Raw genomic sequence first — 19802 nt, forward strand, 5'->3', positions numbered from 1 at the left:
ACTCTTTCTCCTCCTTCCATCTAGCTCCTCTACGTTGAAACCGTGTTGAAACTGCATCAAAATGCAGTTGGTAAAGATAAATCTTCTTTCTCCTTTCCCCTTCTCCTTCGCCCCACTTCCAACATCAATTCCGTATTGACTGATACTGTTTTGAGCCAATCGTGATTTGAAACCATGCTCGACTCAATCTTTGATCTTATCTATATTTTATCTCATTTCATACTAGATTGTGCTTTGTGTTGCAATATGAATTTGACAAATAAGATTAAGTGGGTAAAAGGAGTTGAAAAAGATTTCTAGTTAGTACCTGGAATATCAGATTCAAATGTACAAATAATAAAACAGGTAAGAAACATGATACTACTTGTCAGTCAAGTTAACTTTATTATTCGAAGAAAGTCAAAGTAAATTTGACAATTGGCAATTACATACATGTTGGGGCATCACAGATTGTTCACAATTAACTATAAGTTGTTGGGGCATCATAGATTGCTCTTTTCTGAATCCTACCTAACCAATCACTAGGCTAGATACTACTGATTTGTGCTCAGCCCAAAAGTTGTTTTTTATCTTTTCCTCGAGTTGCGCCCATTTGGACCTCATATTGAGATTATTTAATTGTTGAAAAATCATCCATCTTTTGAAAATAGGATTGTTATAGTAGGAGTAACCATCTTGACAAATATGATGACAATTTTTTTGTGGTATGAGATAAATGTTTATGTACACCAAGTAAAGGGCTAGATGGTGAGGCTTATACTAGATTAGTGTAGAGAATAATAAATGAAGCTGGATGAATCTCACAAAGGGTTGAGAAATGTTTGCTGGACAGACGTTGGCAAGATCGAGATCCCACATAGGAATGGGAGAGTTGTAGGATCATAAGATCCTACAACTAAATCAAAACCAAAATGTTTTAGAAATTTATTTGGCATATATATGAACTTTTAAGTCTCAACATAGAATTAGTAAGAAAATTTTAATCACTATTATTCCAATGTCAGAAGCATTTATAAAATTAATCATATAGTAAACATATGAAAAGAGTAGAATATGATTCAAAGTATTTTATCATTATATTTCAAGGAACAATTTCAATAGGGTAATGTTAACTATCTATCTAACGACAATAGTTAGAGTGAATTCTTCTACACGGGCTTTATGAAGAAATCTTATATAATTAAAAAAATTTCCTAATGCTATGGCACAAAAGGTATTTTCTACACCAAATGTCAATCATTAAAATGTCTAATCGAATGGAAATATATTATCTAGATCAAATTGTATGTTCATAAAACCCTAGCCTAATACAGACATGGATTGCTTTGTTCAGTTTGGATCCTATGATCATAAGAACCGGACCACAATCTTAACTACGATGGCTGGATGAGTCTCATAGATGAAGATAATTGTGCCTACCATGACATAGTTAAAATTAAAGTGTTTTGGTATCAAATTATAAAAAAGAAAGTATGGCTCAATATATTGCAGTTTTAGTTTCTATAATTTCAGAAGAAAAATTAGAACATTGCAATTGATGTAAACGAGCTATCCATGAATTTGTCCCAAAATCAATTGAGAGGTTGACAGGAAGAATTTGACCCCAGTACTTGTGTGAAATTCAATTGTTTTCCAGACCATGATGGATCGACTTATATAGATAACCGAACTATTTTAAAAGTTTGATTGGGTCACTTGCATTCTTCTTCGAATGCTTATTCATTGATGTAGTTATCAATTTCACATCATTGGATGCCGACAAATGCTGACATTGCCTTCTGTTCATGTATTGAATTGTATTTTGTAGCAATTTACCTCATCCATAACATGAATATAAAGTGATGATGCAGTGCTTTGTGTTAATTTTAATAGTCTTAAATGCTAGCATCTCATTGTTTATTAATGTAAACATGCCTGGTTCCTTAGTAGTTGTATAGTTGCTATTTGTCTTAGATTAACTTTCTGTCTTTTTTAAAGTTTATTTAGTACCTCAGTCTTCATAATACAAAATTAAATGGTGTATAACGGATTGCCTATTGGAGAATGCTCTTTTATGTTTGGGTTTTTATGGTTTTTTATGTTCATTCTTGGTTGCAGTTTGGCATATTAGAATAGGTCAATGCTTGAGGCACCTTGAACGAGCACATTCTTAAGGTGTAGCCAGCATTGTGTTTTCTCGTGACGTTAGCTAGCTATTGAGTACGGTACAAGGTTCTTCTCACAATCAATTTTTAACCAATACCCATAATTTCTCTTAACATCCTACCATATCATTTTATCTTAAGGAATATCGCAACTGAGCATTTGCTTAGAGATTTTCTGAGTTATTTTTTATTTTTATCAGTGTATAGTAATGCTACTTAACTAATTAAATTTGAGCTAGAAAATAAAGCAATTTTCTCTGCTTGTTGATTTCTTCCAAAAGCTTTATTTAAGCTACCCTACATTGTAACTGCGAACAAAAACAAACGAAATGAAAAGAAAGAGGTGGGGGGAGGCGAGGGCATGGAGGTGCAATCAGCAAGAGGGACAATAAAGAGTCCAATGTAGTCTTGAGGTTAGGCCCTAATTTTTCCTTGGATATGTGCCACCTTGTGCTCAGATTGTCTACCTTTTGCCTTCCTCGGCATGAAGTGTGGAGGTTGTAGTAGAGCTACCTGAGAGAAGATGGAAGTCAAGGGTCCCCACTTTAATTTTATGCTAGTAAATTAAAAAGTAAAAGGATCCAAATAGATATGGGAGGAATTAACTGGTGAAAGTCAGCTGCTAGTAGCATTGTGAAACTTTGCCAGCTCTCTTGGTTATCGATCATTAATTTGTTCGCTTGTTTCTACCTATTTTGATGAGTGGAATCAATAAAGATAAAAGTATATTGATCACATGATTTAGCCATGAAGAAGGAAAAAAAGGTGTCATGTAGTTGTCCAATAGTTGATATCATCCTTATGATGATACTTTATTATGCTGCTTTTACATTTGGTGTGGCTTCGATATATTAGCATAATATGATGTACTTTTTTATACAAATTCTTCTCTTAGATGACAAATGTCTGCAAAGATGCTCCTTATTTCGGACAATATGTTGCTTTTTCAATTTTTTTATTTGTACAATTCTTAAATAGAAGATGCCATGCTCTCTTAATTTACAAATATAATTTGGAGTTCATCTTTGCATCCATAACCATTTATTCATCTCTCAACCTTGTGATACAAGTCCGTAACTTTCTCATCAAGTAGATTAATGTATCACATTTTTTTTACTCCCTCTCAATATTTACCCAATCAATCTTTTTGCTACTGCTTTCAAGTGTTTTGAAATTATAAATCTGAATTTTTTTATTAGAGATTTTTTTTTCATCTTAACTAACATATAGTCATTGTTCTTCTTCCATATATGTTTTCATAGATAATTTTGCCTTTTGAATTTCTATATGAGATTAAGTTTTAATAGATATTTACAATGTTGCTTCATCATACTTTTGATTATACTTTTGAATAAATTGTATTGCTTTGGACTGGCTCTATTTGGAGCATGTTGCTGCCATCCTATAGTTTTAACTATAAATCCTTTGTTGACAGTTCATTTAATATTTTCATCTTAAATTTCTATACAGCCTTCATGTAACCTTTCACTTTTTCTTCAACATTTAACTCATTTGATATTGCTATTAGTTCTTTGACATCTCATTTATCTCTTAAATACCTTATTTAATTCTCACTCATGATGCTGTTTCTATAGACTCTTTAGATACAAATTCTTTTTCCTTTAGTAGTTGCATTCAGGATATCTATAACCCATTTTTTTAGAATGTGTCTTGCGTACTTTAATTTTGTGATTAGCAACTAATAGACCTTATTAGTATCTTACTAGTATGATTATTTTCAACTACTTGTAACAATTCCTCACTACGCTTTTGTCAGCATAACACTAGTTTCTTTCTATCTCTTATTTTGGTATTTTCCATGTGAAAAGGTAACTAATCTATGCTAAATTGAGACTAATTTAAGGACTACTAAAAATTATGGACAATGTTGTAAAGAATGAACATGCTAAGTCTTCACATAAACCAGTCTATCTTGTTGGAGAATTATTTGGTGGATGCTTGGCTCTTGCTGTTGCAGCTTGCAATCCTGATATTGACTTAGCACTGGTACTAATTAATCCAGGTTTGTTCTAGCACTTAATATAATTAAGTTGTCCTCTTAATGTTCAATGATTGTAACTTTTTTATTCATTGAACAACATCTTTTGGCAAATCGCAATTGCAACACATGTATATCAACCTGTCTGGATCGCCTCTGTGTATTGTTTTACAGAAGGTCCTCTGCCAAAAGGGGACCATTTATTGGTTATGCAAAGCAGTCCCCTTATTGCCTAGGCAACAATTTGGATCTCATTTTGGAACACTGGATTTCTTTTATCATTATAATTAACTTTTAACCTGTCGACTCTTGAAATACAGCTCTAATTACAAAAAACATGTATATAAACATACATTTCTGGGTGAAGTATTGTTCCTTAAAAGAAAACTCTTATTGCAAACCCATTTATGTTTGTAACACTTTTGTCTTAGTCTTTGTTATGTAGGAGAAAACAACGCTTCTCTGATAGAATGTGCTCACTAAGTAATTAGAATTAGTTCTCATCTCTTTCCTTTACCAAAGTTTTTTGTTTGGCTTGTTTATAAATCTTAAATCAGTTAGTGTCTTTATCATTTTAAGAATTTTGTGTATTACTCTTCACTCACTATTTATCCTTTTCTTCCACGTCACACCTTTGCTTGTTTGTTCTAAATGTAAAGCTAAGTGGAGATCAAAATATGTTCTCAGAAAAGAAACAAAGCATTTGAAAATTCTAAGTCAAAGAAATAGTAAAAAAACAAATAAAATCAAGCAAACCCTCAAAACCTTCTAATCTCTACATTTGCATGTCAGCCATATAATTTGACAGAAACTGTTAGCTTGAAGTGGTAATTTCTTCCTGGCTGAGGATATTTATGCTTTTCATGTTTAAGAAACTTCAATAGCATAGTGAATTTTAAGCATTAGAAAAGAGTTGCTTATGCATCATCCGCAGGTGGTATCTTGCTGGACACCTCAACTCCTCATGAATTTTAAGCAGTTTTTGCACAAGCAAACGAAGTGTTTTCTCCAATACATGAACTACACCAAGCTTGAGTCTAGGATACCAAGTTTCTTCTGTTATGCTTTCTTAACATCAGAATTTTAATTCCAATGATGCATCGGGTTTCTGATAATTGATATATTTATACTTTCTTTTGCTTAGGTCATAATGGATGTGGAAAAAGTTCCATCTCCTGGGTTCTTGGAGGTCGTGACCATTTGTAATATCCGCAAATCAATGATTAATTAAGAGGGTTCATTCAATTTAATTAAGAGTTTATTAATATAGATATATTTAAATTAATTAAGTTAACATATAATTATGGAATTTAGATTAATCAATAGGATATATTATATATAAAATGTATAATTAAATAAGAATAATATATATATATATATAGAATTAATATATTATGTAACGTGTAGTAAATATAGAAATAAAATATAAATAATATATTATGTATAATATAAAATATATGATATAAATTATATGGTTAGAAACGTACGTGTATATAAGAAATTATAATATGATATATGTAGGAATTATAAACGTGTAATGTAATATGTAATGTAATATGTAATATAATATGTATATAAAAAACGTGTAGATAATAACTAAAACATTTAATATGAGAATTATATTACTATGTGTATATATGGATATATATATATAGGAAAATTTGATCCATATAAATAATATAGGAAATATAAAGTATATAGCATAAATAATGGAAATAGGAAAATTATAAGATATGTATAGGAGATTTTAATTGAAGATATGGATATATCTTCAACATGAAATTATATATATATATATAGGAGATTTGATTCAATATAAAATTAATAACTAAATATGAAATTAGTATATGGATATAAATATGTATGAAATTAATGCAATTAATGACTTAGTATATAAAATAGAAGACGACAACCTTGGATGTTGCCGTCGGCCTTAAGAAGGTTCCCTGCCCCCTTTTGTTTCTCCACCGGTGCTAGAGCTTTAAGGGAAGACAAGGAGTTAGGAGCTAAGTACTTAAGGCATGTTCTCAACCATGTTATTGTTTTATTTAACTTCTATATCTTGTGAATTTCAGGTACCTTAGGGTTGATGTGTCACGCCCCGGGAGAGTTCCTACTAGAGGAAATTCCGGCAGCATCTCCCCTGTATGGGTGACAATATGAAATTTATCTACAAAACCCTCAGGCCCCTCAATCCTCGACCAACATGGCTGGAACATATACAATAAAATAAACAAACATCCACGCAGTTTATATCGTACAACCTCCGGCTGACAATCAACACTTCACAACCATGTAGTTTAATTACAAAACAGCCTCCGACTGTCATCACAATACGAAAAAATGGAAAACAAATATCCAAACCTACCTCTTTTGCCGTCCGACAGGCACGTAGCAAAACATACCAAATAAAAACCCACCAAGCAAGCAGAAAGTCTAACCAGTCTAATGCCTTAAAAAAAACCATACAAAATCCAGGGTGCAAAACCAATACAAGTTCGGAACATAGCTTCTAAGCAAATAAACAGGAAACCAAAAGACCAAAACGAAAATTCTTGTGACAAGGGGACTAGCAACTTGAACCTCCTGACGGCCTCAACCTGAAATAGGAAAATAAAGCAATGGTGTGAGTTCAACGACTCAGCAGGTATCATGCTGACATGCATAGTATAATATAACTATTAATAATAATCATGCGATATAGTTTCCCGAACAATAATAAGAAATGTGAACTGAAAAGGCTGAAGAAACTGTACTCACCAGGACCTCCTATCCGGATATAGGGTCATCAGACCAGACACAAAATGTCTCCTGTATGCATATCAATTATATGCAACCTCAAAAAATACAACATACAAAATGCAGCAATCACAAACAATAAATGCAATCCATGCATATGATGCAAATGACATGGTCACCCCTGACGTCAGTCAGCCATCTCACATGCGATGGTGAGACCAAGTGGGTAGGGCTATACAACTGTGCACTCTGCCATCACTACTCCTAAGTGACCGAGTGGGCAGGATGCTGTCGGAGTACACCTATCCTCCTACCCTAAACATAGTAGGGGAGCCTAAGCTCTCATCTCCCTGTATCATAGTCAAGGGGAGGGATCCCTGCCCGCTACACGCTGCAGTTATCGCTATCTATGAGCGGACCAGCGGAGCCCTGACAAAGCAAACTGCACATACCCTGCCTGATGTACCACTAACCCATGAGTGGTTGTGTGTGCAAATCATGTAACTAGTGATGTGCTCAACAATAATGGAGCCGACAATCGCTCAGCATGCAATCATGCAAGATGGTGCATGACACTACAACATGTAAATCCTGACACCTCCATAATATATACTAAAAGGTAAAGAAATCCAACAAGGATCTAAGTATTATGAAACTAGGTACACATGTCTGGTATGTCTAATAACTAGTCCTATACACAATAAGACAATGTATGCCACTACTTATATGATCATAAGTATAGGGCAAGAACAAAAGAATATAAGTCTAAATGCATAACAGATAATAACAAACAAAGGCATGCTATAGGTATCAAGTAGTGACATACCAATGGTACCTAAAAAAATACAACCATTACTGCTAGCTATAAATTACTACGCATATTATAATGACAATATCAAAAGAGATAAGTCAAAGGTACTCATGTAAAATATCGAAAAAGGGCAAATCACCATAAAGGAATTTTACAGAATTTTTAGAAATTTTCTAGGAATTTTTCAGAGCTTGTATGACGAGTTTAAGGGGATCAAATATTAAGCCCCGACAAAGCCGGTTTAGACTACCCCATTTAAACGAGGAAAAGTTTGGTTTTTCTTTTTCCTTTTTATTTTCCTTTTCCTTCTCCCCACACGCCGTGCCCTAACCGTTCCTTTCCGAACCGGCGCCGCACGCGACGGTTTCTACTTCCTCGCGATTCCGTGGCCGAGGATTTTTGCATCTTCTTCTGCTTCTTTCCCTTCTTCTTCCCTCCCTCCGCTGCTGAGATCAGGACGCGCCGCTCGCCCTTGTGCGCCGATGCCGCGTGATCTGTTTTCCAGCAGCCCCCTTTCTTCTGTCTCGCTGAGCATCTCCTCTTCTCCTGATTGCGATCTTCTTCTACCCCCCCTAGTCGCGGACACCATGAGATCGCCTGAAACCGAGCCTATCCCTCTTTGTGAGTTGCTGCTGCGCCACCGGCGGACCTCACCATGCTCTAGATTTCTTTTCGTCTTCTTCCCTGGGCGATTGGCGACTCTTCCCTCAGCCGATCCCTTCACTTCAGCCGGGGTGCCCTCACGACCTCAAGCTCCTCAGCGTGCCCTAGATCGCTGACGTCGATTGGGGCTCAGAACACAGAGGTGAGGATCCGGATATGGAGACAATCTCTGGAGGCGGCTAATCAAGGTAAGGTAGTGACGAGAAGTTTATGGATTCGAGGATCTTGTTTGATTTGGTTTTTCGGCTTGTGACCTTCCTGTTCTACACTAGGAGGAAGATCTTGGATCGGTTCTTGCTGTTTTCCCCTAATCAGAGCTTGGACTCCTTCCTTGCGGAGGAAATTTAGGGCTACTGGTTGGACGTAGGTGCCATACCTAGCTATGGATTTGGGCTTGATTCTCTGTTTGGATGTTGATTGCTTGATCTCACCTTGATCCGGAATCACAGCAGATCGGCTCACTTTATACCAACAGGGGCTGAATGCTCTCGATCAATAAGCACGGCTGTGAAGTTACTTGTTCTTGTTCCAACAGTTGCTTACCTTGAATTCCAGCAGCAAATAACCCTTCACCAGCAGCAATCAACGGTTGTGAATACGACTGTGAATTGAGGTAAGGAGTAGGGTAATGAAATGAATATTGTTTATGTGTTTGAATTAGGTATGAGGTAGACTTCATGATTAGTATAATTGATTTAGGTTTGGATTATTAATCTAATGGGTTGATTGGGGATTAGGTAACTAACCCTAATTAACCGTTGGATTTAATTTAGGTAGGTTGAGATTTAGGGTTTAGGGTTTTTCCCTAAATTGTTCTTAAGGATTTTATTTAGCTATTCATTTGAGTTGTAGCTAAATAAAAATGTATATATATTGGTGATACAGGACTTTGATGCGAGATGAGCATCTCGACGTCGGATTTGGACCGGATTGGACCTTTCTATTGGAGGCGGGTACCTTGACTTATCTATTTTGATATTTCATGTTGATATGCTTAGTAATATTTAACAAGTTGTAATATTTATATTTATTTTTACATCGGTATGTCATTATCTATTACTTGAGCATGCTGTATTTATTTCCTGCTGTTGCATTCATGTTCCATTGATTATTATATATGACCTTAAGGTAATGACATACCATGCCTTATTATGTTTAGGACATTGATTTATTTTACCATACCTGACTTGTGTACCTAGATCATATTATTTGATCCATATATCTTTTGGTACACATTTTGGTAGAGATGGATAGGATCAGGATATTTTTATGCTTAGTGTCATACATCATCTCGCATGATTGCATGCTGTGCGATTGTTGGCTCCATTATTGTTGAGCACATCGCCAGTTACATGGATCTGCACACACAACTACTCATGGGTTAGTGATTTTTATCAGGCAGGGTGTGTTGCAGCAAGTTGCTCTGTCAACAGCTCCGCTAGTCTACTCATGGGTAGTGTGACGCAGCGTGGTATCAGGACAGGGATCCCTCCTGGACTGGCTCAGGGAGTGTGACGTTGCTCTGTCAGAGTATTGAGCTTCCTCACTTATGATTTGGGGTAAGGAGGATAGGTGTACTCCGACAGCATCCCGTCCACTCGGTCACTCAAGAGCAGTGATGGTAGAGTGCACGGTTGTCACAGTCCTACCCACTTGATCTCACCATCTTGTGTGAGACGGTTGACTGACGTCAGGGGTGACCAGGACATGTTGCATCATATTCACTGACTACATTTATTGCTTGTGTTTGCTGCACTTATATGCTGCATATTTGGTGGATTCATATGTTTGACATGCATACAGGATTTATGGTATTCTCGGTCTGACGACCTTGTTATCCCTATACCCAGGTCCTGGTTAGTATAGATACTCCTGCTTCTTATAGTTTTGCATTTTTCATATGATATATATTTAGGAGACTGTACGTATATTTATTATTAGTTGTTATTTCTTACTATGCATGTCAGTAGTTACCCGCTGAGGAGTTGACTCACCCCGTTGATATTACTATTTTAGGTTGAGACTGTCCGGAGGATTTCCAGTCACTAGTTCCCCCCTCCAGATTGCGAGGATTTCGGTTTTGGATCTTTTCTGTGGTTTTCTTATTATGTTATCATCTATGTTTCTAGACTTGTATCTTTATGGCACTTTGGATCTTGTATGGTCCTTTATTATCGATGGGTTTTCATTTGGATGTATGCTGATGATTTGAGTTTTATGGGTGTAGTTAAGTAAGATATTTGAGATGATTTCATTATCGTTGCTTAGGTTAGGGTTTACTATTATACTGCGTGGTTGTCACTTTTATTTTATTGTATGTTTCCGGCCGTGTTGGCCGTGTATGGTTATGTTGTAGAAAAGTCTCAGATTGTCACCCGTACAGGGGAGATGCTATCGAAATTTCCTCTGGCAGGGACTCCCCCGGGGCGTGACAACCCACCTTAAAACGAAGATCGTATTGGAACAAATTCCACGTTGAGGCGCTCGCCTCGAATCAAAGTCTTGCAAATCACATAATGTATTTAGCTAATTACATACGAAGTAAATAGCTAAATAAACTCTCCACCTAATTAGAGCAACTCTCGTCGAACATGATTATGGATTAATCCATCAAAGTGGTTAGATTAAATTAAATCCTCAATTAACCATAGTCATACCATAAACTTTCTAGATTAAGGTTACCAATCATGAACTTTCCCCCAACGTAGTAATTGAATGGGTTCAAGTTAACTTTTGGAAATCCCTTTGCAAGAAAATTATCCTCTTGACATCCTAATAATAGCCAACCCAATCAATATACCACAACCGTATTCTAACTCCTAATCAATGTTAACACAGGACAAAAAAAAGCTTAGGTTAAAGTATTAATTACCTTCGGCTTCTCTTCCTACAGCTGATACGGCTCACGGCACTGATGAGGCGACCATGATTGGCTTGGCTGGGCACAGCTGATGAGGATGGTGGCAACTGGTGAGTTGAGCTACCGATAGAAGCAAACGATAGTAATGACCGCGAGCTACTGTGGTGGCTGGAGCAGAGAAACGATGATGGTAGATTTAGGTTTAGTGCATACCTTAAATCTAGTCGATGGAAACCCTAAACCAGAGATGGAAAGGAGGGTTCATGCGACTTGGATCGAGCGGGAAAGGGAATTCCATAGGTGAACTCGATCCAAAGTCGAATCTCCACTGCTCGGTGGCGATCCAATGGAGGAAAGGTAGGTCGGCGGTGAAGACCAAACTAGGGCAAAGTAGACAACGCTAGGGCACGGAAGAGGGAGGCGGTGGTGGCTTCGGCTTCCGACGAGTGCTTGGCGTCCGCGATGAGAAGAGGAGGCGGTGCTGCGGCTTCAAGGTTGCAAGGGCGTCGTCGGCTGAGGAGAAGAGGAAGGAGACGATGCAAGGGAGAGGGCTAGAGGCTGGATCCGCGTCGGCGACGAAGAGGAGGGGAAGAGGAGAAGGGAGAAGAAGGTTCGGCGTCGAGAGATGAGGGCACGGGAGAGAAGAAAAAGAAAAGAAATAGAAAATAACTTAGGTTAGATAATTAAACCTAAAGTTAAATTCCTCAATCAAGAACAAAAAAAATTATGTTATTGACTTATGGGCATTCATATTCAAGTAAAGTTATTGCATTTTCACTGACAAGGTGGATCCCCTTCCTTGTGTCCATAACTGGAGAAACCACTAAAGGTTCTACCACATAGAGTTTCTTTAATGTTAAAGTGATGGTGCGCTCTTTATTGTCACATTTACTGCTTTGACACTCTGCACCTTGCACAAATTATTTGTTGTTCTCATTAATTAAAATGCTTTTTCCATACCTATCTGACAATTTATTTGGGAAAGATTTACTCTTAAAAATTAGAAATCATCAACCATCTTATAGATTTGATTGAATGGCCATTACCTCAAATATCATCATTGAAGGGCTCAATTTAATAATTTGCCTTGCAACCTTATCCAGTTAAGTTCATCTTAGAGGAAATATTTATTTTTAAAAACATTTCCTGGAATGGAGCAAAGAAGAAATGTTTAAAAATAAATAAATATTTCCTTGAAGATGAACTTAACTTGATGAGGTTGCAAGCCAAATTATTTTGTAGGGATATGCCCATGATGATTGATTAAACAATGGTACTTAATTGAACAATAGCTGTGATTTGGTTTCATGACTTATGGTCCATGTTAAATATTTAATTTAGTATTCTTTAATACTAAAAACATAGAGAAGTTCTCAGGTTATAGATTTCTGATTTTTTGTTTGGCTTGAGCTTTTGGAATAAGTGATTACCCAATTAATTTTAATGTGGTATTATTAGTGTTCAAATTCTGTGTCCACAAAAAAATCTTATCATGATGTGTTTGAGCCAATCAATGAAGTATACTCATTTGTGTTGAGTGTTTAAACATATAGATGTATAATTAGTCATTATCTTCGTAGCTTGAGATTTTGAGATAAGTGGTTATCCAATTAAGTTTAACATGATTTATGACTCGTGCTTGGTTAAAAACCTGAAGTGAGCCCAATTTGAGTTATTCTATTTGTTGGATTCTTCTACAGGTCCCCTCCCCTTTTGATAAACAGGGTACTAGGGATGACAATGGGCGGGGCGGGGGCGGGTTTGTCATTCCCCTCCCTGCCCCGTTCTCATTTTTTCGGGTTCGGGGATTCCCCGAACCCACGGGGATCAAATCCCCATCCCCACCCCCATACCCGTCTCATTCCTAAATTTAATTTATATTATTATTATTATTTAATAATTATTATTAATGATAATATTAATATTAATATCAATATTAATAATATTTTCAAAAAATTTAATATTAATATTAACACTATTATTAATATTTTTTTTAAAAAATCAAATTATTATTTATTAATATTAATAATAATAATAGTCGGGGCGGGTTCGGGGATAGGGATAGTATTCTCATACCCGCCTCGAACCCGCCCCATCCCCGAAAAATCGGGGATCCCCATCCCCATTTCAGGTTTTCCTTGCGGGGCCCCAAACCCGCGGGGAAAATTGCCATCCCTACAGGGTACGAAGTTATTAGTAGCTGCTTTGCTTACTGGGTCTAGGACATGGATCTCTAACCATATTGCTTCTTTGAATGGTATGGTTATGGCAGCCCGGTGCACGAAGCTCCCGCCATACGGGGTCCCGGGGAAGATCCATTGTACGCAACCTTATCCTGCTTTTTTGCAAAAGGCTGTTTCTAGGATTTGAACTCGTGATCTTTTCAAATCCTAGATGGTATGATTATGTGACTTAACTTCTCAGTCCATAAACAAAAGTTCTCTTTATATTTGGAATTAATTTTACAGGACCACTGTAAAATATGCCCTAAAATAGGACAAATCAGCCTTTATTCAATGGTTGGTGTAAGTGTTTGCACCCATGTTAAGGTATATCTCTCACTTGTAACTATGTATTTCAAGTATTAAATTAATCTTTTAACAAATAATTTAGAGATTTTGTGAGTTAAAAATCTGGATATTGTGTCTAAATCAATTAGAGTTAAGGTATGATGGTAAATTGAAGACCAACAAAAATTATCTGTAATGCTATTAAAATTTAATAGTGAAAAATCACCCTTACTATTGAATTGAATGCTAGAATAGGTTCATATTGCTAATTTTAAATTTATTTAAAAGACTGGTTGTTGTTGCTGCTACTGTGTTTCATTATCATAGAATTGGATATTTGAAGAAAAATCTTTGCATAACAACACTCCTAACTAGTATGTCTGTCTAAATTTTTTGTTACGCGTGTTGTGTTATGTTTAAGTTGAAGTAATGGGATTTAAAGGTATAATTCTAGCATTGCAAATTTTTATTGCTTTCTAGAATTAGTTATTATTTCCGTGAATACGATTTTGTAATTGTAAGTTGGACCCCTGTAGTTAGGAGGCAAGTGAATGTGCTATATGGTTTCTATAAAGGCAATATCTTGGTAATTTACACACATTTGTGGGTTGTGTTAATAGTCTTAATACTTTTCATACTATCGCATCTGAAAGTCACTTGTTAAGTGGATATATCCCATATGCTATAAAGTTGTTGTTTGGGTTTTAAGTTTTTAGTGTACTATTTAAGAAATGCAAATGATTCATTGACATGTAATAGTATGGAGTATTCCCAGGAATTTGCTTTTTGCAATGGAATACTGAACAAACATTTTTCTATTTGATCTTCCATACTCATTGTTGTGGTATCATGGATCTTGTTATTATTATTATATTTCCGATCGAAGGATCGAGCTCCTCTCCTCGATCGCGATGGGATGGGACTTTTGGCACTTCTTTATTCATGATATTCTCGGGGTATTCTCGGTCTTTTCCTTATTATCCTCTCGTCCGAAGGATATACAACTTTTAGTATTCATGGCCTTCTGAGAGTATTCTTGGTTTTCTTCTTATTATTCTTCTAACCGAGTGATCAAGTTCCTCTCCTCTTCCCAATCGCGAAAGGATGGAATTTCTATTGTTTGTGGCATTCTGGTGGCTTCTTCAATCCTCCTATTGTTATCCGCTCAACTAAGGGATCGAGCCCCTCTCCCTCTTGGTATGAAAGAGACATCTGAATATTCCTGGTCTTCTTTGGATTCTTGGTATTCTTATAATTATCCTCTCGATCGAGGGATCGAGCTTCCCTTTCTGGGTAGATTATAATAATCGTTATTTAGGTATCTCGGGCATTTTTATTGACCATGGGATCATGATCCTCTCTCCGGTCGGATTATAATCAGTATTAAGCTATTTTGGTCATTCTTATGCTTTATGGCGGTGGGATTGAACTATTCTCCTCGGACAGATTATAATCGGTATTTAAGGATTCTAGGCATTCTTATATTTATTATCTTCATGGCCTTGGGGATTTAGTTTTTCTCGTCGGTCAGATTATAATCAATATCCAGGTATTCTGGACATTCTTATTCTTTACTGTGGGAGTAAGCTTGTCTCCCCGATAGGATTATACTTAGGCATTCCAACAATCTTCTTATTATTATCTTCATGGTCGTGAGATCGAGTTTCTCTCCCTAATTGGATTATAATCGGATTATCTTCATGACCATGAGATCGAGCTCCTCTCCTCAGTCAGATTATAATCAGTATTCAGGTATTCCGGACATTCTTATTCTTGATCGTGAGATCGAGCTCCTTTCCCCAATTGAATTATAATCGGTTAAATTACTTAACGAGTTTAATTGAATCATGTTTTCTATGTTATAGATAAACTTCTTCCTCCTATTTTGCAAAATGACTCGGTTGATAGTCATTGTTTAATCTACTAATGCTTGTTTTATAGACTTGCTAGATACCAAAGTTAGCAAAGACCTATGAGATGGAATTGAATGATTAAAGGGGTACTCAAAAGTATATTTTCTAGTAGGTTATACTAGAAAATATAACATATGTAAGCTCCCAAATTATAGATAAATTTTGGACCCATTAATTGTAGGATTCTTTGTAAATACAAAAAGTAGTGGACAATTTATATCTTTAATATTTGAATCAATTCAATTCCAAGTTTGAATCGATTAAAGATCGAAGGAAAAAGGCATGAACAGTAGTGTTTTCGAAGCATAGTGCTGCATGTGCATGTAAGTTTTTTTTTTTCTTCACATATATAAACCGTGGATGTTTAAATTTTAATTAAATATATTTATTAATTAGTTAAATACATAAGGAAATGTATTTATTAATTAATAAATAAATATTTAATTAATTTATGGTTCAATTTACTAAAATTGGAACCAGACCAACTTGTCCGATCAAATTCAGGTCTGGTTTAAATTATTAGTTGATTTAAGCAGACCTGTTTAATTCAATGATATCTAAAGCTGGTTCAAATTATTTGTTGGTTTAACCAGCTCGGTTTATTATTGAATTAATTAGGGTGATCTTGATTATAGAAGTTGGGTTGATCAAATATGACCGGATTAGTTCTGTTGTGTCAGATTTGATCATAAAAAAAATTAGATTTGTTCTAATGGGTCAGACTTGGATGAATCAAACGGACCTAAGTTTGATCAATTAGTCTGAAATTGACTCAAATGAGCTTAAACAATAACAGAACATAAGTTAAAAATCCCTGTCCAATTAGATTAGTTCTAATGAGGATAATAGAATAAGTTTAACATCCGGACTTTTGATTGACTAGTCTAATGGGTCAGTCGACTTAAACTTCTGAAAATCGAGAAGATTTATTTTTCTTGATTTATAATGTTGGTATGTCTGTATAAATTGAATTAAACTGGTTTTGTACTGACTTATTTAAATTCAATTTTTCAGATGGCACGGACGATTACCATATTGACTTGTCGCGAAGTGCGGCGAAACCAGCTCCGAGAGGAGATTTAGGAGATAGAGTATAAGTCTGCTTATAGAATCGACGGACATGTTAGACGACTTGATAGACTATTTTGGAAACTTGAGCAAGAAGAGTTTCCAGTCCTGGACAGTTATAGGATCTGGGCATTGATGCATTCATTGCTAGAGTATTCTAGGGTAATAGCAGACTATGTATGGGGGCGTTATGAAGGACGCGTCATATATTCAGTACTGTGTAAGGAACTACTTCATTATATGGGTGAAGAAGAGCTTGAAGAGTCTAAAGAGGACCAGGAAATGCTCGAGGAAGATCCAGAAATGGATCTGATGGAGAATCCTGAAGCTGCCCCATCTGAGATTATCCCAAATGAGTCCAGGTTAATAGGGATAATGTTGGCTGCTACACTAGTGTTTGTCCTAGTGGGAGTAGTGTTGGCCTATCTAGTTTTTTAGTGTTCTGTTTACTATCGTTATGTACGAACAGTATTAACTCATTTAGTTTTGAGTCATGTAATAATTTCTGTCGTTATGTACGAACAGAATTATATAATGAAAAGTTATGTTATATGTTAACAAACTTGGAAATGATTAGTTCATTTCATGACATGATTAGTTCATGTGAATATGATTCGTTCATATATCCATATGATTAGTTCATATAAAAAATGATTAGTTCATTTTAATAATGATTCGTTCATTAGATGGGATATGTGTAATATGATTGATCAATGTTGATTAGATTATAACATACAAATGATGAGTGGAAACAATGTTATCACTTGCTTTTGTAAACTAATTCTAATTTACACTGAGTCAATAAATAATTGCATATATATGAATTACACTAAAATAATGAATAATGTGTTTATTTATGTAGATCGTGACAACTAAAAACATCATAGTTGAACCCAATAAGGGTGAGAAATTATATGGGAATAATTACAAAATCTGGCACCTCAAGATACAATACGTTCTTAAGGAACAAGAAGTTCTAGAGGTTGTAAATCAAATCATGGAGGAACCGATTGATGGTTCTACAGCATAGCACAGACGTGACCTTGATGCCTATAAGGCATGGAAAAGGAAGGACTCCATTGCTAAGGGTATATTGATTAGTTCAATGGTGGATGACTTGGTATTTGAGTATGAGCCATTACCATTTGCTCATGCTGTCTGGAAGCCCTTAGAGAGAAGTACAGTGGAGTCAGTCTGAGTAAGCTCCGTCAGCTAACTATCAAGTTTGATAGCTGTAAAAAGCACTCGAATGTTACCATGGCCCAACATCTCAGGGAGATGGGTAACATGATTTGAGAGCTTAAGACTGCTGGTTATGCGTTGACCGATGAACAACAGGTTCAAGTAGTTATCCGTTCCCTTCCTGATTCTTGGGAAACAATGAAATAGAATCTGACCCACAGTGAGAGTATCAAGACTTTCACCGATGTCTCACGCCATGTTGAACTTGAGGAGGAGAGGATTGAATCCGCAAGGATTTCTGGTCAAGCTTTTGTAGCTGAAGGTTCTAGTTCCAAGAATAAGAAAAGATGGTTTAAGAAAGGAAAGGGAAAAGGAAAGGAGGCAAGTGTTGTTGCTGTTAAAAACCAAATCAAGAAGAAAGGAAAGAGATATGGACAAACACCTATGAGTAAGTTGACTTGCTTCAATTGTGGCAAGAAGGGCCATTTTGCTCGGGAGTGTGCTGAGCCTAAAAAGGTAGATCCAACTTTATCTTCTTTCCACGAGCGATATGTTGCAAGTACAATGTTGTTAGCTGATTCGTATCCTTTGTGGATTGTAGATTCCGGAGTAACGAACCACGTAGCACGATCGAGCTACATATGTGGAGTACCGTCGTGTAGCAGCTGATAACAAATGGATATATGTAGGAAACAATGCAAGAATTGATGTCAAAGGAATTGACACTTGCAAGCTCAACCTACGTGGTGGAGGCACTTTGTTTCTACATGATGTCCTATATGCTCCCCTGAGATTCGGCGGAATCTAATTTCTATCTTTTGTCTTCTTGATTTAGGTTACAATGTAAATTTTTATAACCATCGTGTGGAACTTCAAATTAACTCTGTGTTAATTGGATATGGTTATGTAACAAATGGTTTTATGGTTCTTGATGTAGAACCAAATAATAATGATGGTTGTTTTTCAAACATTGCTCTTACTAGTAATGCTGATGTTAATGATGAAATTTGGCATGCTAGATTGGGACATATAGGACAAGAACGAATGAATATATTAGCTAAGGAGGGCCTTTTAGGCACTCATGCTAAGATTAACTTGTCTATATGTGAGCATTGTCTTGCTGGAAAGACGACAAGGAAACCATTTGGTAAGGCTATTAGGACTGAATCACCATTGCAATTAATTCATTCGGATATTTGTGGTCCGATGAATATGAAGGCTAGAAATGGAAGTTCTTATTTCATTATATTTATTGATGACTTCACGCGTTTTGGTCATGTGTATTTGATTTCTCACAAATCTGAAGCATTGGATTGCTTTATTTGTTACTTGAACGAAGATGAGAATCAATTGGAACGTAAGGTTAAAACCTTGCGCACTGACCGCGGAGGTGAATATTTGTCTGATCAGTTCAAGACAATGTGTAATGAGAAAGGGATTATTAGATAGCTAACTATCCCTAGAACTCCACAGCAAAATGAGGTTGCTAAAAGTAGAAATAGGACTCTTCTTGAAATGGTTAGGTCTATGATGGTGCAGGCTAATTTTTCAATCTCCTATTGGAGAGATGCATTATTAGTTGCGTCCTATATACTTAACAAAGTGTCTTCAAAGTCAGTTTCATCTACCCCACATGAACGTTGAATAGGCAGAAAGCCGGATTTAAGTAATCTGGCTCGGTTCTTGACCGAGGACCCTCATAAGCTTGTTGAGGATGTTGATGTTCACACCATCAGTACAGTGGAGGCATGGACCCATTCTGAGTTCCTTTGCTGAAATTACATCCTCAACTATCTTACTGACTCATTGTACACTGTGTATAGCATAAAAAGAATGGCTAAGGAGCTGTGAGAGTCCCTCGAAAAGAAGTACAAGACGGAGGATGCAGGGGCCAAGAAATTTATTATGGGCTA

General features: G+C 36.1%; 2 long non-coding RNA genes across 3 annotated transcripts in view; both read left to right on the forward strand.

Annotated features, from left to right (window-relative positions):
- The window catches only part of LOC122052115, an 89295-nt gene that overhangs the window by 26954 nt on the left and 42539 nt on the right, over positions 1 to 19802 (forward strand). The gene's annotated exons all lie outside the window — the stretch shown is intronic.
- On the forward strand, positions 8497 to 9123 carry LOC122052134. The gene is made up of 3 exons (XR_006131912.1): positions 8497 to 8544; positions 8629 to 8719; positions 8806 to 9123. It is a non-coding gene; the product is annotated as an uncharacterized LOC122052134 (long non-coding RNA).

The sequence above is a fragment of the Zingiber officinale genome, chromosome 3A, assembly GCF_018446385.1.
Source record: "Zingiber officinale cultivar Zhangliang chromosome 3A, Zo_v1.1, whole genome shotgun sequence".
Taxonomy (NCBI): domain Eukaryota; kingdom Viridiplantae; phylum Streptophyta; class Magnoliopsida; order Zingiberales; family Zingiberaceae; genus Zingiber; species Zingiber officinale.